The 27,454-nt window shown below is 33.2% G+C and overlaps 1 protein-coding gene across 3 annotated transcripts in view; it reads left to right on the forward strand.

Annotated features, from left to right (window-relative positions):
- Window positions 1-27,454, forward strand: part of PPP2R3A (protein phosphatase 2 regulatory subunit B''alpha) — a 214,947-nt gene that overhangs the window by 22,515 nt on the left and 164,978 nt on the right. The gene's annotated exons all lie outside the window — the stretch shown is intronic.

Consider the following 27,454-nt stretch of genomic DNA (forward strand, 5'->3'; position numbering starts at 1 on the left):
TATTCTGGAATTGTTTTTAATAGGAATGGGTTTTGCATTTTGTCAAATAATTTTTCTGCATCTATTGAGATAATCATATGATTTTTATTAGTTTGGTTATTGATATAGTCAATTATGCTCATAGTTTAATATTGAACCAGTCTTGCATTCCTGGCATAAATCCTACTTGGTCATGATATATCGTACTGGGGTTAACTTGCTGAAATCTCTTTGCTAATATTTTATTTAAGATTTTTGCATCAATATTCATTAGGAAAATTGGTCTATAATTTTCTTTCTCTGTTTTCATGTACCTAGTTTAAAGTATCAGCACTATATCTTTGTCATAAAAGGAATTTAGGTAGGACTCCTGCTTTCCCTATTTTTCCAAATAGTTTACATAGTATTGGAACTAATTGTATTTAAAATGTTTGGTAGAATTCACATGTAAATCCATCTGGCCCTGGAGATTTTTTTCTTATGAAGTTGATTAATAGCTTGTTCAATTTCTTTTTTCTAAAATGGGATTATTTAAGTTTTTTCCTCTTCTGTTAATCTGAGCAATCTATATTTTTGTAAGGATTCCTCTATTTCACCTACATTATCAGATTTATTGACATATAATTGGGCAAAATAACTCCTAATATTATTCTGATTTCCTCTTTATTGGGGAAAAGTTCTCAATTTTTATTTTTGATACTAACGATTTGATTTTCTTCTTTCCTTTTTCTAATTAACTAAAGGTTTACCTATTGGGTTTTTTTTCCCCCATAAAACCAACTCTTAGTTTTGTTTATTAATTCAATAGTTTTCTTACTTTCAATTGTTTTAATCTACCCTTTTATTTTCAGAATTTCAAATTTGGTATTTAATTAGGAGTTTTTAATTTGTTCTTTTTTTTGGCTTTTTTAGTTGCCTGCCCAATTCATTGATCTTCTCTGTCTTTATTTTTTGCAAGTAAGCATCTAGAAACATAAAACTTTCCCTAAGAACTACTTTGGCTATATCCAATAAATTTGGGTATGTTGTCTCATTTTTGTTATTCTCTTGGATGAAATCATAGATTGTGTCTATGATTTGTTGTTTCATCCACTCATTTTTTAGGATTAGATTATTTAGTTTCCAATTAATTTTTGGTCTATTTTCGCCTGGCTTTTTTATTTTCAAAATATATACATGAATAACTTTCAATATTCACTCTTAACAAAACCTTGTGCTCTAATTTTTTCTCTCCCTAGAGTGCAAGTGATCCAATATATGTTAAACATGTGCAATTCTTTTATATATATTTCCACAAGTATCATGTTGCACAAGAAAGATCAAAAAGTAAAAAAATGAGAAAGAAAACAAAATTCAAGCAAACAATAAAAAAGTGAAAATACTGTGTTGTGGTCCACATTCAGTTCCCACTGTCCTCTCCCTGGGTGCTGATGTCTTTCTTCATCACAGGAATATTGTGACTGGCCTGAATAACCCCATTTTGATGAGATCCATGTCCATCAGAATTTTGATGTTGCAATGTATAATGATCTCCTGGTTCTGCTCATTTAAGTTAGTATCAATTCATGTAAGTCTCTCCAGAACTATTTGAAATCATCCTGCTGATCATTGCTTATAGAACAATAATATTCGATAACATTCATATACCATAGCTTATTTAGCCATTTTCTAACTGATGGGCATCCACTCAGTTTCCAGTTTCTTGCCACTACAGAAAGTTCTGCCATAAATATTTTTGCACATAATTTTTATTGCATCATGATATGAAAAAAATTGCATTTACTATCTCTGCCTTTTTGCATTTGATTTTGAAGTTTTTTACCCTAATACTTGGTCAGTTTTTGTATAGCTTCTATATGTTGTTGTCTCTATTCATTTCTCTCCAAAGGTCTATCATACCTAACTTTTCTACAATTCTATTTACCTTCTTAACTTCTTTCTTACTGATTTTGTGGTTTGATTTATCTAATTCTGAGAAAGCAAGGTTGAGATTCTCTACTAATATTGTTTTGCTGTCTAATTCTTCTTGTAGCTCTATTATCTTCTCCTCTAGGAATTTGGATGCCATACCATTTGATGCATATATGTTTAGTATTGATTACTTAGTTATCTATGGTACCCTTTAGCAAGATATAATTTTCTTCCTTATTTCTTTTTATTAGATCTATTTTTGCTTTTGCTTCCTTTAAGATCAGGATTGCTATCCCTGCTATTTTTATTTCAGCTGAAGCATAATAGATTCTGCTCCCACCCTTTACTTTTACTTTCTATTATCACTCTGCTTTAAATGTGTTTTTTGTAAACAACAAATTGTAGGATTCTGGCTTTTAATCCAGTCTGTTATCTGCTTCCATTTTATGGGAGAGTTCATCGCATTCATATTCACAGTTAAAATTATTAACTCTGCGTTTCTATTTCCTGCCATCTTGTTTTCCCCCAGTTATACTTTTCTCTTTTCTTTCCTCCTTCCCCCCTCCCCAGTGTTTTGCTTCTGACAATCCCCTCCCTCAGACAGCCCTTCCTTTTTACAGCCCCTCTCCTTTTCTTGTGCTTTTCCCCTATTACTTCTCCTCTCCCTTCTATTAGCCTCTCCCTTTCTCTTCTCCCTTCTCCTCCTACTTCCCTAGAGGCTGAGACAAGTTTCTTTGTGAAGCTAAATGTGTCTGATATTCTTTCTTTGAGCTAAGTCTGATGAGAGTAATATTCACACAATGTTCATCACCCTCCTTTCTTTTCCTCAATTGTAATAGGTCTTTTTTGCTTCTTCCTGAGATGTCATTTACTCCATTATAACTCCATTTTCCTCTACTTCCAGTAGAATCCCCTTTCTTTTTTATATTATTACAATAAAATCAAATTATACTTGCACTCTCTTAAGTATACCCATAACAGAGATACAGATCTCAAGAGTAAACATACCATCTTCCCATATAAGGTTGTAAGCTTTTTAACTTTTAAAAGTTATTTTTTCTTTCTTTTTTACCTTTTTATGCTTCTCGTTAGTTCTGTATTTCAAGATTAAATTTTCTGTTCAGCTCTGATCTTTTCATCAGAAATAAATGAAATTCAACTGTTTCATTGAATGTCCATCTTTTCTCTTGAAAGAGAATGCTTAATTTTGCTGGATCCTTGGCTGCAAGCCAAGTTCCTTTGCCTTTCTGAATACCAGATTCCAAGGCCTTCAATCCTTTCAAAGTGGAAGCTGCTAGGTCTAGGAAGTCCTGATTGTGGCTCCTTGATATTTTAATTGTTTTTTTTTTGGCTACTTGCAGTATTTTCTCCTTGATCTAATAAATTATGAAATTTAGCCTATTATGTTCCTTGGCCTTTTCATTTTGGAGTCTCAGGAGATGGTCGGTGAATCCTTTCAATGGCTATTTTACCCCTAGTAGTAGGATATCAAGGCAGTTTTTCTTGATGATTTCCTGAAAGTTGGTGTCTAGAATATTTTTTTCATCATGGTTTTCATATAGTCCAATAATTTTTAGAATGTCTCTCTTGGATCTATTTTCCAGATCAGTTGTTTTTATATTTTCTATTTTTTCTTTTTTTTTTTTCTTTTAACTGATTCTTGAAGTCTTATTGAGTCATTCACTTACATTTGTTTATTTCTAATTTTTAGTGAATTATTTTCTTCAATTAGCTTTTTTATCTCTTTTTTCATTTGGCCAGTTAAACTTGTAAATGAGGTATTTTGTTCATTTGATTTTGTTTCCATTTCACAAATTCTGTTTTTCAATGAACTGGTTTCTTTTTCAAATCTATTTTGTAAGGAATTAATATGCTTTTTCCATTTCATCAAATCTGTTTTGTAGGGAGTTACAGGATTTTTCCATTTCACTAAATCTGTTTTTAAGGAGTTTTCTTCAGATAATTTTTTACTTTTCCAAACTCTCTTGCAAAATTCTTATTTCCTTTCCCCATTTTTATTTTAACTCTTTTTACATCCTTTTTAAATTCTTCCAAGAGAGCTTTCTGAAATGGGGACCAATTCATATCACCCTTTGGGGCTTCACCTGGAGATGTTTTGCCTTCAGTGTCCTCAGAGTTTGAGATCTGTTCTCCTCTTTCTCCATAAAAACTATCTATGATCAAAGATCTTTTTGCTTTTTTTCCTCATTTTTTAAAGGTTGAGGTCTGCTCTTAGGGCAAAGAGGAGATAACCCCTACCTTCCTCTACAGGCAACAGGGGATTTTAGCTTCCCTGGATCAGTCCTACTGACTTCCTTCCGGTACTGGGAGGAGGAGGGAGACCTGACCAAGTCCCATGCTATTCAGAGGCTCATTATGTGCCTTTTGTATTTTCATTGAAGATCTAACAGCCAGTCTGCTGATCCATTGGCTTCTAACCAGGACAGAGGAGCCAATACTGTTGTATTTTGACTAAGAGCCTCCTGGTAGATTCCCTAGTACACAAAGGCCACACCACTCTGAGTCCCTTCTGTGCACCTGCACTTGCCTCCCCCTCCTGCCCAAATGAAACAGACTTTTTCTGAAGTTCTTCCAAAGTATCTTCTGCTGGAAATTTGTTACACTCCAAATATTTGTGGGTTCTGTCACTCCAAAACCAGTTCAGAGGCCTGATTTGGTATTGATCTGAGGGATGCTAGGAAGAGCTTATCTTGGCTCTGCCCTCTCTATTGATTGTTATCTAATTCAAGGCAGCTATGTGACACAGATGGACCCACAGTCAAGAAATTCAAATACATGCTCTGACACTCAATAGCTGACCTTGGAAAACTCTACCTTTATCCACTTCTGTTACTTCAACTGCAAAACAAGAATTATAATGGCACCTATCTCTGAGGATTGAGGATCAACTGAGATAATAGTTGTAAAGCACTTAGCACAGCACCTAGCATATAATAGATGCTTAATAATCACTTATTTCACTTTTAATTAGTTATTTAGAGTATTTTTCCAAAAGTTCTTAATAGCTTGAATTTCTCCTTTTTTTCCTGAACCTGATATGTGTGTATATGTATGTATATGTATATATTTGTGTAATCAAAATTGACAATCCTATCTTCTCTGATCCTTTTTTTTCTTTCTGAAATGAATAATTTTATTCATAGATATGATGTTCTTTCTCCCTTTCATCTCTAATTTGTTTATTAGCATCTTTAAAATCATTTTTATGGCACAGTAATATCCCATTAATTTCACATACCATCCCTTGTTTAGCCATTCTTCAATTGAAGAACATCCCCTCAGTTTCCAATTTTTTGCTACCTCAAAGTGTCGCTATAGATATTTTTAAATATCTTTTTTTCCCCCTTTAATTTCTTTGGCATAGAGACATAATAGTGTTATTAGTGGGTCAAAGAGTATGAACAGTTTTATAACCCTTTGGACATAGTTCTAAATTGCTCTTCAGAATGGTTGGATCACTTCATAACTACCAACAGTGCATTAGTTGGTATACCAATTTTTTCTGCTTCCCTTTCAACATTTCTATATCTTAAGATAATCATTTGATTTTTTTTTGTTATTTTGTTATTGATATGCTCAATTATGATGATAGTTTTCCTAATATTGAACTATCTCTATATTTCTGGTATAAATCCCATATGGTTAAAGTATATTTTGTGTTACGATATGTTGCTTCAATTTTCTTGCTAGTATTTTATTTAAAATTTTCCTTGCATCAGTGTTTATTAAGGATATTGTTCTATAGGTATCAGCACTATATTTGCTCATGAAAGAAATTTGAAAAGACTCTTTGCTTATTTTTCCAAATAATTTATATAGTATTAGAATTTGATAAAATTCCCTTGTAAATCCATCTGAGTCTGGGTTGTTGGTTTTTTTTTTACCCCTTTAGGGTGCTCATTTATGGCTTTCTCAATTTCTTTTTCTAAGATAGGATTATTTAAATATTATTTCTTCTGTTAATCTGAGAAATTTGTATTTTTGAACTATTCATTAATTTCACTTAGATTGTCAGATTTATTGGCATGTAATTGGACAAAGTAGCTCCTAATTACTTTAGTTTTCACATGCACAAATCCTTTTAATTTTTGATTCTGGTAATTTGATTTTCTTCAATTAAACAATGTTTATCCATTTTATTGTGGTTTGTTTTTGTTTTAGGGTGGTTTTTGTGTGTGTGTGTGTGTGTGTGTGTGTGTTTTTTTTTTTTTTCATGAAACTAGCTTCCAGTTTGGTTAGTTCACTTTGTTTTGTTTTGTCTCATTAATCTCTCCTTTGACTTTCAGGGATTCCAATTTGATATTTGTTTAGGTTTTTTAAATTTTTTTTCCAGATTGTTTATTTGCATGCTTAATTCATCAATTTATTTTTTATTTTATTTGTGGAGCCTGGTTAGCACCCTGGATGCCTTAGAAATAGCCAGAGTAAGGATAAGCAAAAGTCTTTGGTCTTTATTCTTGGTCTTTAGGGGGAGAAGTGAAGGGAATGGACGCAAGCTCTCCACGACTTCCCTTCTCCTCATCCACAGCCAAAGTGACTCTGGCTTGTCTTACTCCACCACTTAATCCCTCCTACAATTATCTGTATGTACCAAAAGATCGAGCCAGCACAGAATAGTGGGAAGGGCCATTTTCCAAGCATATGCTATTAATAGAATATTGTCCAATTGGTAATTAGCCTTAAGTGCTCAGTTGTCTGATTCCAGTGCACCAACTCAGAGTTTCAGCCCTTTACATTTATTGATGGTGTTTAGAGGTATAAATTTTCCACTAAGAGTACTGTTTTGACTACATCCCCACAGATCTCAATATGTTTACTCATTATTGTCAATGTATTTAATGAAATTATTTATTGATTTGCTGGGTAGGTGGTTCTCATAATCCTACTTTCTTTGTCTTTTCATCCTAGCTCCTCTGTTCCTTTAATGTGAAAACTGCTAAATTTTGTGTGATCCTTATTGTGGCTTCACAACTTTTGAATTGTTTCTTTATGGCAGTTTGCAGTATCTTCTTGACCAGGAGCTCTGCAATTTGGCTATAATATGCCTGGGAGATTTCATTCTGGGATCACCTCTCTTTCAAGAAGGGATCAGTGGATTCTTTCAATTTCTATTTTACCCTCTGGTTGTAGGATATCAAGGCAGATTTTTAAAAGTAATTTCTTGAAATATGATATACAGGCTCTTTTTTTGATCATGGTTTTCAGGTCCAGTAATACTTAAACTATCTCTCCTCTATATCAGTCATTTTTTCAGTGAAATATTTCACATTTTCTGTTTTTTTATTATTCCTTTGATTTTTATTTTATTGTTCTTGATGTCTCATGAAGTTATTCAGCTTCTGCTTCCCAATTATAATTATTGAGGAATTATTTTCTTTGGTAAGCTTTTATATCTTCTTTTTTCTTTGGCCAATTATGTTCTTTAAGGTGTTATTTTTTTCAGTATTTTTGTGTTTCTTTTACCAAACTGTTGATTCTCTTTTCATAATTTTCTCACATCAATGGCATTTTGTTGTTTGCTTATTTTTACATCTTATTTTTTGACTTTATATTAGAGTTAGGCTCTGCTCCTGGCTTGGCAGGGCACTGTCACAGGCATCAGAGTTTTTGTTCTGCTTTTTTTCAAAACTAGATTTGAGAGGTCTACAAATTTTTGATGCTTCCAAGGCAGTATGATCCAAGGAGCATATGGCATAGTTACTGCTTTCTTGGCCTGTTGTCCAGTCTTTCTCCAGAGAGAGAGACCTTGCTCCTCTTGGTCCTGAAACTGTGATCAGGTCCTCTTGTTTTCCTGCGGCCACTAGTACTAGTGTTCTTCTTTGTTTTAGAACTGAGACCTAAAAAGTGATCACAAACATTCTTCTTTAATTTTGAACTGTGATGAGAGCCCCTACTGTCCTGGAGCTGCTAGTACTGGAGCTCCGCTTCACCCTGGAGCTGTGACTTGGAATAATGATAGGGAATGCAATAGGGTCCTGCAAAGTGTTGGCAAAGTGAACCTTCTTTTTGACCAGTCAAATGACCCTCTTACCCTTTCCTGGCCAGATCTCTCAAAGCTCCTATTCTTTTGTCACAGCAACCTCCAATGGCTGATGTTTATGTTTCTCCCAGCTCTGGACCAACCTCCACCCCAGTCCTCAGACCTCTCCTGATAACCTCCTAAATTGGCTTAAGCTGAAAGACTGTTTCATCCTACAGAGGTCCTTTTGTTAACTCTGTCATACCAAAATTCAATTTTAAGCATTATTTTAAAGTTGTTACAAGGGAAATGTGAAGAATTCAGTTAAGTTGCTACATATATTTATCAATCTTGGCCTCTTTGTGGTATATTGTTATAGTCAATCATTTAAAACTTAGAGAGACAACAAATTTCTTCATAGAATTTCCTTACTTTCTCACCTTCTCCATAGAATTTGTATATTCAGTTCAATTATCTTCATGGTGTTTTGTTTTGTTTAATTATAATCAGGATGAGCATTACATGCAAAATCACCTAATTTCTCATGAAAATGTTTCTTGTTACCTTTGGGCAAAAAGTGGAACCATTTCCTAAAACTTTTATTTGCCTTTTTTTTCCTAAACAAAAAATTTCTTGAGGACAGAGACAATTTTTTTTTGCCTCTTTTTATATCCCTAGCATTCATCACAGTGCCTGACACATAATAAGCACCTAGTAAATGTTTGTTGCTTAATTGATTGTAACTATGAGCTATCTATCCTTCCCTTTAGTTGAAACTTCCTTTTATCTTCTGGTTTCATTTATAGCCACATTTATTACCTGTCCCACAAGATTGTTGTGAGGAAAGCACTTTGTAAAGTGCTATATAAATGTGAGATTATCTAAACTTTGTTTCCCCTTCTACCTCCAATATAACCTACTTGTAAGTAACTTATAAATGTTGGTTGAATTGAAATCCTATGTATGTAGTGTGAGAAAATAAGATAATCAGTTAAGAAACAGTATTTCAATGGGTTTCTCTTCCACTGCTCTTCAATTGTCTGTTGAAATGCTATTATTGCTTTTGTAAAAATATATTCTCTCAAGTTGCAATAGCAAATTTTGTTGAGATAATAGAGCTCTCCCCAGAGAGCTAGATAGTTAACAAGTGAAGCATCTCAGGTATTAGAAAGGCTTATCAATATATTCAACTTCTTATCATCTTTAAAGCAAAGATCTTCAAAGTAAGGGTTAGAATATAATTCTAAAGAGTACATGATCAATCAGGACAGTTTGAAGATGAATCATGAGCTTGTTTCCAACACAACTATATTTACCCCTCTCCTCCACAGCTGCTTTCCGCACTTCTTTCCTCTGCTGTATAAGCTCCCAGTCTCCCCATTATGGCAAGTGCTCTCAGGGATGTTAGACTTTATTAATACCACACCACAGTAATAGCTCCCTCTACCTCCTCCCAGTATTCTAGCCTTCCTGTCTCTCTTCCCTTCAGATCATCTTGTGGCTGTGTCAGGCACCCTACAAAGGTCCAGCACTATACATCCTGGCATTCCCCTCCCCCTTTTCCATTTGAAGTGGGAAGAGTGAGTCAAACAAGATAAGCAGGATGAGACATGATCTGTATCACAGACCATTTTTTACATTATTATTTTCCTACCCTAAATATGTTCTTTTCCTAAATTTTGTCTGTTACATTCCTTCTAGTTATATAGTTTCATAACCATGGTATAATCTTTGGTTTCTCACTTTACTGTCCAAAACGTGTTTCATCTGTTTCTCTCTACTCACCCAGCCGTCTCCTTAGAAACTATAGCTTACCTGCTCCATTTCCCACCTGAAATTCTCTATATAGCTACCAAAGTGATTTTCCTAAAGTACAGTATAACTGTGTCATTTAAATCCATGGGCTCCCAATTAATTCAAGAAATATTTCCTCTTTATCTCATCTTTTTAAAACTTTTATTTTTGTACAGTTTTTTTTTAATCACTGGGGTGGAAGAGTATACAATCAAAAAAATTTTTAGAACTTTTCCAAAGTTTAACTGGTTTGAAAAAGTGTGTTTTAGTAACCCCAAACAGGAACATTGTTTATTTTTAATAATAATAGCTTTTTATTTTTCAAAATACATGCAAAGATAGTTTTCACCATTCACTGTTACAAAATCTTGTATTTCAAATTTTTCTCTCTCCCCAGACAGCAAGTAATCCAATATAGATTAAACATGTGCAATTCTTCTAAACATATTTCCATATTTATCATGCTTCACAAGAAAAATCATATCAAAAGGGGGAAAATGAGAAAGAAAAAAAAAGCAAGCAAACAACAACAAAAGATGAAAATACTATGTTGTGATCTATACTCAATCCCCACAATGCAGTCTGTATGCAGATGACTCTCTTCATCCTAAGCTTATTGTAATTGTCCTGAATCACCTCATCATTGAAAAGAATGAAGTCCATCACAACTGATCATCACATCATGTTGCTATATACAATGAAAAATATTGTTTATAACCTGTGTTAAATGGGCCTATATAAATTGTTTTTATAGCAGGTCAAGTAATATCATTAAAAGGAGATAGACTCTGTTCTTTCAAATGATACTTCATCTCAGTGATTTCTTATATTCTTCTAATTGTATTTAAAGTTCTGAGAATGGTAGAAGAAATGGTGGGTTTTAGTTATATTAATGACTGTCCCAGACAGTCACACAGATCATGTGATTCTAGGCAAGTCACTTAATCCCTCTGCTCTGCCATTTTTTAATTTATAAAATAAAAATTTTTGTAAAATTTGTAAAATATTTATAAAATATGAGTGTTACACTCAAAAGTAAGCTTAGCTGGAGTACAGTGGATAGAACACTGAGCCTGAAATCAGAAAGACCTGAGTTCAGATACAGCTAGAAATAATTTATTGTGACCTCTACTTGTTCCACTCTCCTCACCTATAAAATGGAAATGATAATAGCATCTATTCCCCAAGGTTGTTGTGGTCAAATGAAATAATATTTGTCAAAGTGCTTAGTATGCCTAGTATAAGCAGGTATCATATAAACACTTTCTTTCCATGGCCTGCAAGGTTCCTTTCTACTCTAAATCTGTCCCGCTTTTAAAGTTTACTAATGACATTTAGTTATCACTCCTGTGAAACTAGATCTGCTTTCCTTTTTTACTTTTGAAAAACGTTCCCTGAATGAGTTCCAAAATCAAATTTTTTGAGAAATAAATTCATATCACCCCTTCCACAATAAATTGTTTTCTGAAATAGTCAAAACACCACGAAAGGTTCTCTAGTTTCTTTATAAAATACAAAAGTCAGTGGAACCAAGTCTCTATAAGAAGCATCAAACTAAATATCTAATAAGCACAAAAATTTTATTAATTTTTTATTTTAGAGCATCTTGCCATAATACCTAAGCCTTTATAGTAATATACTAACAAAATACTTTGTGTTCACCTAAGTTCAAAATCCCAAGAGTTTTTTTTTAATAAAGAAAATTGTAGATTATGAAAGATGGAACTTTCCACTTCTCAAAGTCTTTTCTGAAAGTTAATTGTTCTCTCTGTAAGTTTTTTTTTTTAAGTAATTTTAAAGATTAATCTCTGTGTGGAGCCAAGCTATTGGAATACACGGGAGCCTGATGGTGGCTGCTGGAGATCCAACTCAGAATGGATCTCTTGTGAGAGGATGATAGAAGGAGACTGAGAGGCAGTTGCTGTTCCCTGACCTCTCTGACTGAAAGGCCGTTGCATTGTCTGACCTTTCTCCTCTTCCCTCTGCCTTCAGTTTATCTCATTCCCAGTCTGCAACACCTGTGTCAGCAAAGGCTGCCCTGCAGCTCCTTCAGATGTTATGATCCACAACTGTGGAGGCTCTTGAAGAGTTGACCTGCCTCTTAATATCAAGCAATCTTAATTTAGTCAAAAGTTCTTCTAAGAGAGTTTTGTTAGCGTTAACATCTTCAAACTGAGTCATCTTTACCTCTGCTGAGAAATACTTGGCTTCTCAATAAATATTATTAACACATGAAGTTGGGGGGAAAGAGTTAGAAGTGGGTGGTACCTTAAATGTTCTCTCATTTAATTTCTTCATTTTCCAAGTAAAGAAACTGAAACCCAGAAAAGTAAAATGATTTGCTCAGTGTCCCGTCAGTGCTAAATGGCAGTCAGGACTTAAATGTATGTCATCTACCTTCAAATCTAGCGCTTCCACTACTCTGTACTGGTTACCTAATTAAACTTTAATTTTTATTCTTTTCCTTTCAGATGGTAGAAAACCATAAACACAAGTGCCTTCATTGCTATGGTAGTCGGGTATTATAGTAGAGAGGAGCACAATGAACTAGAAATTGGACTAGGAATTCAGTTCAAGGTCTACCACTACTTAGTTTGGTGTCTTTGAGCAAGTTACTTAACTTCTCTAAAGCTTATTGTCCTCATTTGGATGATCTCTACAATCTTCTTCCAGTTCTGAAGTTCTGATTCTAATTTTCTAAGCCTTAACTTGGTGCCTGAAGTCTAACAGTAGATGCCAAAAGAAGACATATGTGACTGACTCTGAAACACTCAGATATGCACCCTTATGGAGCTTGGTAAGTTCTTGCATTAATAAGCAGGAAATCTCCTTTAAAATTTAAAAAGCTTTTGGGTAGACTTGAGTAGATTAAATGGATTTCATTTTCATGCCCTTTCTCAAACTATAAGGAAAGAAAAAATATGCTAACTAATAGCAGCCATTTAGCTGCACCATGAGTAGCTTTTAATATGCTGTTTATATTTATTTTATTTCTTTAAAATTATTTATTTTTAGCATTTTTTAAAGTTCCAAATTCCCTTCCTCCTTCCAGTCCTCCTACCCATTGAGAAGGCAAAAGGTGTTATATCAGTTATGCATGTGAAAGCATACAAAATATTTCCATATCAGCCTTATCACTGAAAAATAATAAGTGTTAATGAATTAAGAGCAGATTAATTTCTTAATTTTCTTAAGAATTTTTTTAATTTCTTAAGAAATTTCTTAAATTTCTATCCTTTCTTTATGACATTGCATTTAGGAAACTATGAGAACTATTACTGAGGCATAAATACTTATTATCTTTTATTCTGTTCTACAGATGTAAAGATTTTGTTTTTGTTTAATATATCTTTTTTTTATTTGTTTCTTTGTTTAAATTTTTAAAATTCTTTTCTTTCTTAAAAGAAACTCTGATCCTTTATCTTACGCTTCAGATAATGAAATTTCTTCAATAGCTTTTCTACTTTTAATCTTTTTCCACCTTCTTAAATTAAATTAAAATTAAATTTAGATAGATTTAGAGATAAATAACCTTCTTTTAAATTCAGAATATTTGTTTTGCTGAAATCATTCCTGCTTTGACTGTACTACTTCCCTTCCTAAACCTGCAACATCGGATCCAAATTACTTGAACTTTTATGCTCTCTACCAATTTGCTTCCTGTTTATATCCCTTTTGTTTTTGACCTTTGCCCACTCTTTCAACTTTAATCTATCAAGTCTTCGCTTGGCTCTTTTTTTAAATTCTGGAGCCTCTAAGCCAGGGTAAACTATGGACACCTTCTCAGAATGATATATTTCATATACATGAAATAAATAGGATTACAGAATATCCCAGTTATCCTAAAATACAATTATTAGAATATTAAAAGATAATTCATATACTCCTGACATCTATCCATGCTCTGAACTGTCTAAATTGACCTATACTTTAATTATTTTCCACATATCCTTCATATCCTATTTTCAATACAGATTATGCTTTCACTGAGTGAATATAAATTAGTTGTGGGTTTCTAACTACTTTAAAATCTTTGAAGGATCAGTGAGAGAAAAGGAAAAGAAAATCCAAAAAGAACAATCTATTCATGTTTGTTGTTGTTGCTTTTATGTTATATCCCTCTATAGAGCAAGGGCTAATTATTATATGCCATTTGTGATTTTTTTAAACCACATTAGCATTTAAAATTTAATCCACAATTAAAACATGAGTAATTTTTTTGGCAAGGTAAATGGAGTTTGCTTATAAATAGTAAGTGTTAAGTGTCTGAGACTGGATTTGAATTTAGGACCAGTACTCTATCTATTGTGCCATTCAGCTGCTCCATGAGTAGCTTTTAATATGCTGTTTGTGCATGTCTACCTGCCATAAAAAACTATAATAAAAATGCTGTTTATATTCATTTTTATTTCTTTAAAATTTATTATTTATTAATAAGTTTTTTTTTAAGTTCCAAATTCTCTTCCTCCTTCCAGTCTTTTTCCTATCCATTGTGAAGGAAAGAGGTGTAATATCAGTTATACATGTGAAATCATACAAAACATTTTCCTATAAGCCAAATCACCAAAAAAGCAAGAAAAATAAGGTAAAAAAAATTATACTTCAGTTTACACTCAGAGTTCATCAGTTCTCTTTAGAGATAAATAACATTTTTCATCACAAGTCCTTTGAAATTCTTGGATCACTGTATTAATGAGAGTAGCTAAATCTTTCACAGTTTATCATCATTATAATGTTGTTATTGTGATCAATGATCTGGTTGTGCTCACTTCACTCTACATCAGTTCATAAAAGTTTTCCCAAATTTTGCTAAAACTATCCCCCTTATCAGGTCATTTTTAAAAATAGAACAATAATATTTCATCTTAATTATATACTACAACTTGTTCAGCTATTCCTCAATTAATGGGCATCATTTCAATTTCCAGTTCTTTGCCATGACAAAAAGAGCAACAATAAATATTTTTGTACATATAGATTGTTTTTTTTTCTTTTGTGCTATTGTTATATAAAAGGGGATGCATGATTTTATAGCCCTTTAGACATAGTTCCAAATTGTTTCATTCATTCAGTCATTCAGAATGATTGGAGTTGTTAACAGCTGTACCAACTATGTATTAGTGTCCCTTTTTTTCTACATCCCCTTAAGCATTTGTCATTTTCCTTTTCTGTCATGTTAGTGAATCTGATAGGTGTGAAATGGTAGCTCAGAGTTGCTTTCATTTGCATTTCTCTAATCAGTAATTCAGAGCATCTTTTTCCTGCAACTATATAGTTTTGATTTTTTTCCCTGAAATTCTGAAAAGTGCTTTTCCATACCTTCTAACCATTTATCAATTGGGGAATGGCTCTTATTTTTATAAATTTGATTCAGTTCCCTACATAGTTGAGAAATGAAGCCTTTTTCAAAGAAAAATGCCATAAACATTTTTTATTACTTCATTTTCTATGGTGCAAACTGTATGATGTGATACAATACCTGATCCTGTGCCCAGTAGTAGACACTCTTATGGGGTCTCTTACAGTCTCTTTCTGATCATTTCCTCAATGCCCTTGCTATCTCTAGTCTGAGAGTTCCAGAAGCTGCTACTGTTGCTGCCTTTGCAGTCTACATTGGTTCCCACCCTATTATGACAAATCTTTCCTGCCAACCTCCCAAGTTGTCTGGACTGGAAAAATATCTTTTCCTGACCTTTTGTTGCCTATGTCAATCCCGAATTTAATTTGACATATTACTTTAATGTTGTTTGGAAGAAAATGTTGAGAGCTCAGCTAGGTTGGTGATTCTACTCCACTATCTTAACTCCCTTATATTCATTTTTAATAAAATGTATTTTTTAATATTTCCCATATTGTCTAAGGTTTATCAAAACCATCTTACCATCTTGTGTCTAAAGTGCTAAAAAAATTTAAGATATCTTCAATTATTATGTATTATATTTTTAGAGTATGTTTATTCTTCTAAACTTTTATTGTACAAGGATTTTCATGAATCCATAAAATAATAAAAGTTTAAAACAAAATATTTTTCAGCTAACTTTCTGCCATGTGAATATACTCCGTAGGGTATTCAAGTAAACTTTCTTACATTCATTAAGAGATGAATTTCCCTCCCTTACAGTTCCCACATGAAAAATTTCAAAAATCAAAATTTCAAAGCAATGTTTTGAATTGTTTCCCTCCTGAGCCAAATTAAAGAAAAAAGGTAAGAACCATTTCTTATTGATAAATGGTCAAAAATATTGACAGTTTTCAGAAAAAAATCAAAACTATTCGGTAATCATATTTTTAAATTGTCATAAATCAGTAATAATTAAAAATGCAAATGAAAACAACTCTTGAAGTACCACTTCATACCTATCAGATAAGTGGTGAAAAAAAAAATCTTAGAAACCAAAGGGCTAACCATCAGTTGGGGAATGGCTGAATATAGTTTTGTTGAAATACTGTTGGAACAAATGATGAAGGGAATGCTTTTTAAAAGGCCTGAAAAGGTTTCATGAGTTGATGTAAAGTGAAGTAGAACTATAAAAACATCATACAGGGTAAAAACAATATTGTAAAAATAATCAACTGTGAATGACTTAGCTACTCTAATTAGCAAAATGATCCATGACAGTTTCAGATGATTCAAGGAAATCTATTACCTACATACAGAGAGAGAGAGAGAGAACTGATGAATTCTAAGTGCATATTAAAACATATTTTCTTTTCATAATCATTTTTTTACAACATGACTAACATGGAAATATTTGTTTTATATGATTTCATATGTAAAATGAATTCTGAATTTCTTGGCTTCTCAGTGGGGAGACAGGTGGAGGAAGGGAGAGAATTCAGAACTGAAAAAAATTTATAATTGTTCCCCTGATCCAAAAAAAAAAAAAAAAAGGAATGGATGTTGCTTTCCATTTTCCTTTTTTTTAAAAGAAAAATCAATTTCTCCTCATTCTCTTATATCTTTGTATTTTCATTGAAGTGTTCAGCTATATTGGTTTTGTTTTTCTCAGTACCTTTTTGAAGATTTTGAGTGTCATATAAACTCTTGCTTTGTGAGAAATTTCCTAAATATATTTGAAAATTACTGCTATTTTTGAAACCTTTTAAAATGAGCATTTACAAATAAAAAATTGTTTCATAATTTCTGTTAAATCCCTAAAAGCAGTTTTGAGATGAACATTCTTATGTCCCTCTAGCCTTCTCTCACAGTTTCCACACTGAGTCACTCTTAAAAAAAGACTGTTTTCTGAGTATGCCAATGGTGCTATTCATTCTAAGTGACTTGTTACTTCTGATTCATCCCACTTTATATACCCTATTATGTACAAAATCCTTTAAATGGTTTTATTCATTTTTTTCTTGATAACTTTTAAGATGGATCTGTCATCCATATATATTCATAATCACTTTTTCCTAGCTATTCTGATTGTCTTAACTATTTTTCATCCTTAACTATTTCATCAGCTGAGAAAAATAACAAGTTTTTTTTCTTCATTCTTTATGCTATAAATCTTTATGTTATAAATCTTTATGCTATAAATCTAGTGAGTTCAAACAAACAAGTAGAATCATTTTTAAAATGGTCTTTACGTAATCTATTTCCCATTATTTCTCCAATTTTCAAGGATTCATTCTTTTTTCTCCTGAAAGATATGGAGAAAAATATACATAAAACTCACAGTACAACAACATGTTCCTGTATTATACACAAAACAAATTTTGTTTATACAGCATATCAGATACCATATTTAATTTTCAGTTAACTAAGAGTTATATTTATTAGTATACTATATGAAATGCCATTAGACAACTCAGGAATACTTGTTAGAGTAATGAAACTTAGAAAAGTTTTGATAGAAATAAAATCACTCTTAATCACTTATGTTTAGACACAAGAATGGAGCCCCAACTCTTTTAGTGGCAGAGAGATAAATGAATCAAGGATAGAAAAAGAAGGAGGGAAGAATAGGCAGTAGCAAATAATAAAAATTTCATTTTATTTTCCACTGGTTTCCCTGGAGGTTTCTACTTTTTACATCTATGGCTTAAAAGAACTCAAACTATATTGATGTATTATTGGAAAAAATAAATTTATTCAACCATTAGCATTCTTTTAATAATTTTTTTCAAAGTTTCCCACAGTTGAGTGTATCTGTTAGAATCTGCTTGGATAACTATGGGTAAGTTAATTCAATATAGGCTGATACTACTATCAAATGAATTGGGAGCCTAGGATGTGAGGACTAACTCACAGAGTTATACAAAATTGTAAATAAGTCAAGGGTACTGACAGGACCTTGTACTTCTTTCTCTTTTATATGCAATATTTGAATATATTTGTAAAAGATCTGAGGGAGAGCTTAGTGTGATCCTTCTTTGTTGTGTTATTAGAGAACACATATAGTGATAAAGGCAAAATGTTTTATTCTTTGGTGGCTATATTTTGTCCACCTGCATTTTTTAAACAAATCTAACTGAATATCTGTTTTTTGTTGTTGTTGTTGTTTGTTTTTAGAAAACATAAACATCTTGGCTAAGAATTTAATCTAGTTTTGGAATATCATGGACTGAGTGATTATTGCAGTGTTTGATGGTTTGAGAGAAAAATGACTAAGCAATCGAGTCTGTTTTTATTGGTCGTTGCTTAATTTATTGTATCTACTGGGACTCATGATGGCAGGAAGAAGACATCACATTGCAGTCAAAAAGCCAGTGATGCTAAATTCAGGGACCCAAATGCCATCCTTAATTTGGATACCTGCTGCCATGCAGACTTGGGCTGTCTTTGTAAGGTGAAGGGATTGGATTATATAGTCTTCAAAGTCCCTTTCAGCTTCCAGTGTATGATCTATGATCTCTTCATATAAATTCTTTATCAGAGAAGCCAAGGTATTTGTTATCAACACATTTGTTATAATTTAGTGTTTTCTGCTTTTCTTATTTAAGAAAATATTTTAAAATAAAAAGGGATTATTATATAATTGATTGAAATTATAAAACCATTGGCTTATTATGCCATTTCAATAGAAAATATATGTGGCAGAGATTACAAACACTGCTCTGTGCTAAGTATACCTGATATGACTGCTTACACAGGTGCAAAATTTTCTAGATTAGTGATTAGAGGAACAAAGGAGGGCCAGTGGTAATACAGAACCACAACATGAGGATTCATGTTGTAGATAAACATGGCTCTTTTGTGCATTTTAACAATTTCCACAGTTTGGCACTTATTACCTAAAATATAACTTTTAATTTAAAAAATCATATCATGTAATTGAATTAAAATTTAATTTAAAATTAAAACATAAATTAGGGGTCTAGATCTGTATGATAGAAAAAGCATAAGATTGACTAAAAGTTGGGAGGCCTGAGTTGTAATTAGTTACCTGTGCTTGGTGATTGTGTTTCATACTTGAAGAGGACTAAAATGACATCAGGATGTTGATGTCAATGAACAGTGTGTCCAACTGTGGCTGATTAGACTAGTTAAAAGTTCAGAATGCTCTACAACAATTGGAGAACAAATAAATCTCTGTGAATATTTGAGATGAAGATATCTCTGAATTTGCACATCTTACTTTTTTTTGAGCTAGTGAAATATTCTGCTTTGCTCATAAAGCACAGCATCTTCTTTGATGTTGGCACACTACAGTGTATCTCCTATGTCTTACAATTGATTTCAGATTTCTTCAAAGAGGCCTTCAGAATATCCTTGTATTGCTTCTTCTGACCACCGTGTAAGCACTTACTTTGTCTCCAGTTTTTTTTTTTTTTTGGTCTGGTTATACATGTACATATGTATATTTATATTTATAAATCATGTTGAGAGAGAAAAATCAGGACAAAAGGGAAAAACCAAGAGAGAAAAAGTAAACATAATCAACATGTATTAATTAACATTTCAGTCTCCTTAGTTCTCTCTCTCTGGCTTTAGATGGCGTTTTCTATCCATTGTTTATTGAGATTGCCTTGGGTAACCGAACTGCTGAGATGAAACAAGTCTTGAAATAAATTGGTCATCACTCATTACTTTGTACAATGTTTTCCTGATTCTGCTTGTTTCACTCAGCATCTCCAGGTCTTTCTAAAGTCAGGTTGTTCATTATTTTTTATAGAACAATAATATTCCATTACTTTCATATACCACATCACAGCCTTTTTTAGGCAGTTGAATATTTGGCATTGGAACAACATGGCCAGCCCATCAGAGTTGTACTCTCGGTGATAGAATTTGAATGCTTGGCAGTTTAACTGGAGAAAGGACTTCAGTGTCCAGTACCTTCTCTTGCCAGGTGACTTCAGATTCTTCCTAAGACAATTCAGATGAAAGTAGTTCAATTTTCTGGTATGGTGCTATAGATTGTCCAGATTTCACAGGTATACAATAATGAGGTCAACACAACAGTTCTGTAAACTTTCAGTTTGATAGGCAGTCTAGTACTTCTTCTCTCTTGCACTTTCCTTTGGAGTCTCCCAAACACTGAATTTCATCATCTATATGTACTTCTCAGAAAAGTATTATTGCTAAGTTAAGTAAACTTATTCATAGCATTCAGAATTTCTCCATTTGTTGTACTTTATGTTTCCTATATAGATGGTATGGTGCTGGCTGACGGACAACTAATGTTTTCTTGTCATTATCTGGCCAAAGTTAGCACAAATAGGAATCGATCCATACTTTGTTGCATCTTAGCCTCAGAGGCTGCACTGAGCATACAATCTTCTGCAAACAAAAAGTCATGCATCAAGTCTCTCTTTATTTTGTCTTGTCTTTTCCAAGTTAAATAATTTACTGCCAGTGTAGTAGCTGACCTCAGTGCTATTTTTGTCCTCATTGAATGTCCAACAACATTGCTGAAAATATACTAAAAAGCATGGGAGAGAGCTTGCGACCCTATTTCATTCTATTGGTGTTTAGGGAAGCACAAGAACACCATCTAGAACCCATGCAAGCATGCATCATGAAACTGATATACAATGCTAATGAACTTTTCTGGGCAACCAAATTTTGCCATACATGTTTTTCCAGTTGATGTTTTCAAAGGCTTTGGTCAGATCAACAAATGTATACAGACCTTTATTCGGCTTCTGGCATTTCTCTCAGAGTTGTCAGGCAGCAAATATCATATTAACCACTCTTTGCCCCTTTCTGAAGCCACATTCACTCTTGGGAGGGTGACATGTGTCAGCTAACTAAAGAGGTCTCTGGCAAGAATCTTTCTGGTAATGACAAAGAGAAAGAACTCTCTAACCCTCCATGAATGTTACAGGAAAACCTTTTTTCCTTTTCTCACCAAAGTTGGAGCAGAATGTACATATGGTGGGAGCATATGCACTGTCTGATGATGTGGCCTGGCACTTTCCTAAAAGTGGCAATCACATTGTCCTGAGCCTCTTAATCACTTCTTTGGGGAGGCGGACTAGCTTGTTGACTAGAAAATCTTTGCCAGCTTCATAGTGTTCCATTTGTAGTGACCATTCCAGAAAAACATGTTATTCTGCTTGAGCTTTGGTTACCAACCTGCCAATCTTATTTCACTAAAGGCTGCTTTTGGATGCAAGACCTGCTGAGTTCTCTCACAACAGGAACTATTCGTCTTTCAGGTCTATTGGTCTACTAGCATGTGCATGTTCCATGTGCTACTGGTGAGTGGAATCCTCTTCACAAAGCTATTGTGCGCTTTTTTATGTTTCAGCCACAGCCGGCGTTAGTTTGGGCCAAGCAGACAATTTTCAGGGTACTTTTTTAAGCCCTTTCTTCGTGCCAGGAAGAGAGCAACGTGGTCTTTAAAAGGCTGCTCAGACAACTGGGGATTGCCAGATTGCACTGCTGTTTTCAGTCCAGTGAGGACAGTGGATGAAAGGTTGTAACTCCAGCTCTCAGTGTATCTTTACCTGCTGCTTCATCAGTTACCCATTACCACAGGATTTTGAGATAAAACCAATTATAAAATGGGGTAGATGATGTCTTTTGACACACATATAAATTGGATTTAAGTGAGGCCTAATTACGCTGTCACCAGTCTCACACTCTCAAAGCCCAGTGGCAAGACAAAAGCTAAGACTACTGGCAATGGCCTAGGATGCAGTAGACCTTGGCATCTTCAATGTCTAACCAACCTTTAAACATTCCACAGCAACTACTTTTACTGTTTTCCTGGTCTGCTGGAATAAATTGTTTATATCCACTTAATTCCACCAGGGAGTTCTTCACATGTTTGTAGCATACATTCCTCTTAACTCCCCATATAGGATCTCATGCCCAAATATCAGGGTTCCAAATTCTCTGACTTATTATCAGTTTATGTTTGATTTATATACTGATTATATAGATCTTCATACTTGGGGTTACATAAAAATTTCTCAAATGAAAAGGTGTTATGAGTGGAACAAGTTTAAGAAGTCCTGCTCCAATTCACTGATGGGTTTTGAGGCCTGTTAGTTATCTTCAACCTGCTTTAGCTCACCTGCTAAAATGGTTTTACCATGATGTGGCTATTGTGCATGCTGCAGCTTCTTGGAGCCATCAGTGAGAATATGGACATCAAAGAAAGAAAGCACCTGAAAAAAGGGCTTGACCCCTGAACATCTTATATATCCAATGAGCAAATTAATTTACCACTCTCAGCCTAATTTTTTTCATCTATAAAATTAGTGTATTAATGTATTGGTGTAGTTTTATGGTCTGTTTCCTCCTGTAATTCATTTAACTTTTCCTTTAAGAATTTATATGCTATGCCATTTGGTGTATATCTGTTAAGTGCTAATATTTTTTCATTCAAAATTAGTTTTCTTGATGATCTCTTTTAATTAGATGTTTTTGCTTTTTGTCTGAAATCATAATTGCTACCTCTGCCTTTTTTACTTTAGCTGAAGCAAAATAAATTTTTCCTCAACTCCATATTTTAACTGTGTGTGTATGTCTTTCTGTTTCTTGTAAACAACAATATTATTAAATTCTGGTTTCTAATACATTTTACTATCTGCTTCTGTTTCATAAGTAGGTTCATCCCATTCACACTCACAGTTATGATTACTAACTGTGGATTTCTCTCTATTCTATTTTCTTCTGTTTATCATTTTCTTTCTCTCTTTTTTTCACCCTGTCCCTTCTCAAGTCTGTTTTGCTTTCTGGTATATTAAATTATAAGCTCTTTACTACTTTTATGTAGAAGATCCTTGAGAGCTCTTAGTTGTCTATTTTTTCCTGTTAGTATCCCAGTATTTCATATTTGGTAAGCATTAAATGAATGATTTTATTTATTTATGTACTCATTCATGCAACAACAACAAAAAAGTTGCCAGAATAAACATAGGCAAAGGAGAAATTAACTTCAGTGTTGCTTTAGACAACATGATGGTCTGTTTAAAAGTCCCAAAGGATTCTTAAATTTATCAATATTTCCAAATATTGCTTACAAAACTTATTAAGAAAAGATAGAAAGAGAACTTGCATTCAATAATTATGCAACAAAATGTATAAAATATTTGAGAATCTACAAAAATCTACAGGTGCCACAAGACTGGAAAGTAAACATCCTAATTTAAAAAAAAAATGTAGTCAGTCAACTAGTACTTACTAAGCATCTACTTTGTGCCCAACACTGTACTAAGCATAGAAATATAAAGGCAAAAACAAACCACTAGAATTTTGAACTTTCTTCAAATTCTAGATGAATTCTAGTCTATATTATTAAAAGGACAATTTTCTGAACATTTAAAATTGTATATGATGATAAATGAAGTAGTTTCATCAAGAAGAGATCTCAGTAAACTAATCTTATGTTTCTTTTTGCTATAGTACAAATTGTACTTTAGCAAAGTATCTGTTAAAGACTCTCATTTTATTCATGTAGAGAAGATGGAAAAAGGAAATTTTAGATTATGATACAGGTAGGTTCAGAATTGCTTAAAATGACACTATCCAAGAAGTCATTTAACAGGCAAATCCCAACTTGGAATAATTGATCTTCAATGGAATGGCTTTTGGAGGAATTTGGTCCTATCCTATTTAATACTTTTAAATCAGTGACTTGAATAAAACAAATTATTATGCTTACCAATTTGCAGGTGACAAAACTAGAAGAGCTGACACATTGAGTAATGATCAGAATCCAAAATCATCTGAATATATTAGGATGGTGTATCAGATCTAATATGAGGGAAATTTAATTCAAAGAAATGTAATATTTTTCACTAAGATTTAAAAAACAGTTTCAGGAAATATCTACTAAAAGCATAGCTGGATAATATTGCTTGCAAAAAAAATTAAGCTGAATATTTTAGTGGATTGAAAATTGAGTGTGAGTCAACATTGTGACATGGAAAATTTTTAAAAATTAATACTATCCTAAGAGGTGCGTTATGCCCTAAAAGAAGGAATTGATGGTCTTGTTTTATTCTGTCCTATTCAGATTGTACCTGAAGTATTATTTTTAATTCTTTGGATTTTGAGGGACTCCAGCTACCACATTTAGTAAAGATACTGATAAAATGTTGGGAGTGTTCAGAGTGACAACCCAAACATTGAGAGGATTGGAATTAATACTGTACAAGGATCAAAGGAAGAAAAATGTTAAAATAAGTCTAAGGTAAGAGCTAATATGGTTCAGTGAGCAGAAGGCTAGCCTTGGAGTCAGGAAGACCTGATTTTGACTCCTTAGTCTGAATTAGACTTAACAACTCAGTGTTCTAAACTCTTTAATGGCAGAAAAATAGCCTAGTATAGTCAAAAAGAATGCTGGATATTAAGATAGAGAATCTGGGTTCATCCTTGACACCTTGAGTGAGTTATTTAACACCTCGATCTTAGTTTCCACATCTGTAAAGTTGATAGTTGGACTAGACAACTTCTAAGGTCCCTTCTAATTCTAAATCCACAAACTCAGTATTATAGACTCATAGTCTACATTGTTAGAAGGACTTTCTAAATCAGAAATGCCCATTGAAAAAAATCTAAGTTACATATCTGATTATGCCCAGCATTTCTTTTTTTTTTGCTTTTATTTTTTTTTAAATCAAAGATGAGATGAATATTTTCTTTCAACATTTCTTGTCACAGTCACATCATCAGTCATGCTTTTTGGTCAAACTTAAATTCAAAATAGTAATTTTATTAATTTCTCTACGTTCTTGGGGGATGACTGTTGACAAAGCAAATATATCTTATTCTTATATTTTATCAGAGAACTTCAAACCAGTGATAATGTTTTCTAGTAACACTTTATCTCACCTCTGTGCCAGTAATTAGGAAGCATACTTTACATATTAGCCATCATATTGAGTGCTTTTTTGTACTTCCTATAACAGTATCATTTCTGTTTTTTTCTTTCTTTACCTCTGTTTTCTTTCTTTCTCAACTCAATAATATATGTTTGTTGAGCTTCAAAAATTCATGAAAAAGTATATACTTTCTTAACATATGTTTTTTCCCCCATCATCATTTTGCTCCATTTCTGAAAGTTTGGAAAATTGCTGGTTTCTTTATGTCATTCTCTTGCTCAAAAAACTCAGTGGATCCAAATTGCTTCCATAATCAAGTCTAAATTCTTGATTATCAAGGCTATCCCTGATCTGACTCCATACTTCTGAAAGAAGTGGGAGGGGAATGATAGTGAGATCTTTTTGAATAAGATCTTCATTGTTCATATCCAGTTGCTTCTTTAGTAGCAGTAGGAAGGGGGAACCTACCAATACTTCAAACTCAGTATGTCTTTCCCCCTAAAGCTGTTCCCTCATCTTTACATCCCTATTTCTGTTGATTAGGACCACCTATAAATAAAGTCACCCATGCTTGAAATCTTGGGGTCATTTTTTATTTTTTAAAAAAGTTTTAAATAGTATTTTGTTTTTCCAAATACATGCAAAGATAGTTTTCAGTATTCACCTTTGCAAAATTTTGTGTTCCAGATTTTTCTCCCTCTCCCTTCTCCCTAAGACAAGAGACAATTAAATATAAGTTAAACAAATGCAAATCTTCTGAACATAATTCTATATTCATCATGCTGCACAAGAAAAATTAGACCAGAAGAAAGAAAAACACACACACACACACACACAAAAAAAAAAAAACAGCAACAAAGGTAAACATACTATGTTTTGATCCACATTCGGTTTCCATAGTTCTCTCTAGATATAGACGGCTCTTTTCCATCACAAGTTTGTTGGAATTGCCTTGAATCACTTCATTGTTGAAAAGAGCCAAGTTCATCACAGTTGATCATCATATCATCTTCTTGTTACTGTGTATAATGTTCTTTTGATTCTGCTTACTTCATCTGTTCACGTAAGTCTTTCCAGGCTTTTCTGAAATCAGTCTGTTGATCGTTTCTTATAGAACAATAATATTCCATAATTTATTCAGCCATTCCCCAGCTGATGAGCATCTACTCAGTTTCCAATTCTTTGCCACTACAAAAAGGGCTGCTGCAAACATTTTTGCTCATATAGGTCCTTTTCCCTTTTTTATGATCTCTTTGGGATACAGGTCTATTAGAGTTATAGCTGGACCAAAGTATATGTACAGTTTTACAGCCCTTTGGGGATAGTTTGGAGTCATTTTTGATCCTCTTTTCTCCTTCCCTTTCCACTTCTAATTTGTTTCTAAATTCTTTTTTTATTAAAGCCTTTTTATTTTCAAAGCATATGCATAGATAATTTTCAACATTCACCCTTATAAAACTTTGTGTTCCAAATTTTTTCTCTTCTTTCCCCCCACTCCCTTCCCTAGATGGGAAGTAATCCAATATATGTTAAACATGTGTAGTAGTTCTGTATATATTTCTACCATGCTGCACAAGAAAAATCAAATCAAAAAGGAAAAAAAATGAGAAAGAAAATAAAGTGCAAGCAAACAAAAATGAAAATACTATGTTGTAATGCACACTCAGTCTCCACAGTCCTCTCTTTGGATGCAAAAGGCTCTCTCTCCTTTGGTCACACAAGACCATTGGAACTGGCCTAAATCACCTCATTGCTGAAGAGAGCCATGTCATTCAGAATTGACCATCGTATAATCTTCTTGTTGCCATGTATAATGATTTCCTGGTTCTGTTCATTTCACTTAGCATCAGTTCATGTCAGTCTCTCCGCGCCTCTCTGAAATTATTCTGCTGGTCGTTTCTTACAGAACAATAATATTCTATAACATTCATATACCATAATTTATTCAGCCATTCCCCAGCTGATAGGCATCCACTCAGCTTTCAGTTCCTTACTACTACAAAAAGGGCTGCCACAAATATTTTTGCAGAAAGATCCTTTTCCCTTTTTAAGATCTCTTTAGAGGATACAGACTCAGTAGAGACACTGCTAGATCAAAGGGTATGCACAGTTTTATAGCCCTTTGGGCATAGTTCCATATAGCTCTCCAGAATGGTTGGATCAGTTCACAGTTCCATCAGCAATGTATTAAGTGGCCCAATTTTCCTACATCCCCTTCAACTTTTCCTGTTATCTTAGCCAGTCTGAGAGTTGTGTAGTAGTACCTCAGAGTTGTCTTATTTTGCATTTCTTTGATCAATAGTGATTTAGAGCATTTTTTCATATGACTAGAAATGGCTTCCATTTCTTAATCTGAAAATTGTTTGTTCATACTCTTTGACCATTGATCAATTGGAGAATGACTTGTATTTCCAAATTCTAAAGATTTTCTGCAATATTCTCATCTTTCTCCTTTCTGTTTCCATCACTATTGCCTTAGTTCATGTTCTCATATCTCTTGCACAGATTATTACAATAGCCTCTTAGCTTGGTCTCTCTCTTTAGACTTTCTCTCTTTAGACTCAT

The sequence above is a fragment of the Antechinus flavipes genome, chromosome 3 (genome assembly GCF_016432865.1).
Source record: "Antechinus flavipes isolate AdamAnt ecotype Samford, QLD, Australia chromosome 3, AdamAnt_v2, whole genome shotgun sequence".
Lineage (NCBI taxonomy): Eukaryota > Metazoa > Chordata > Mammalia > Dasyuromorphia > Dasyuridae > Antechinus > Antechinus flavipes.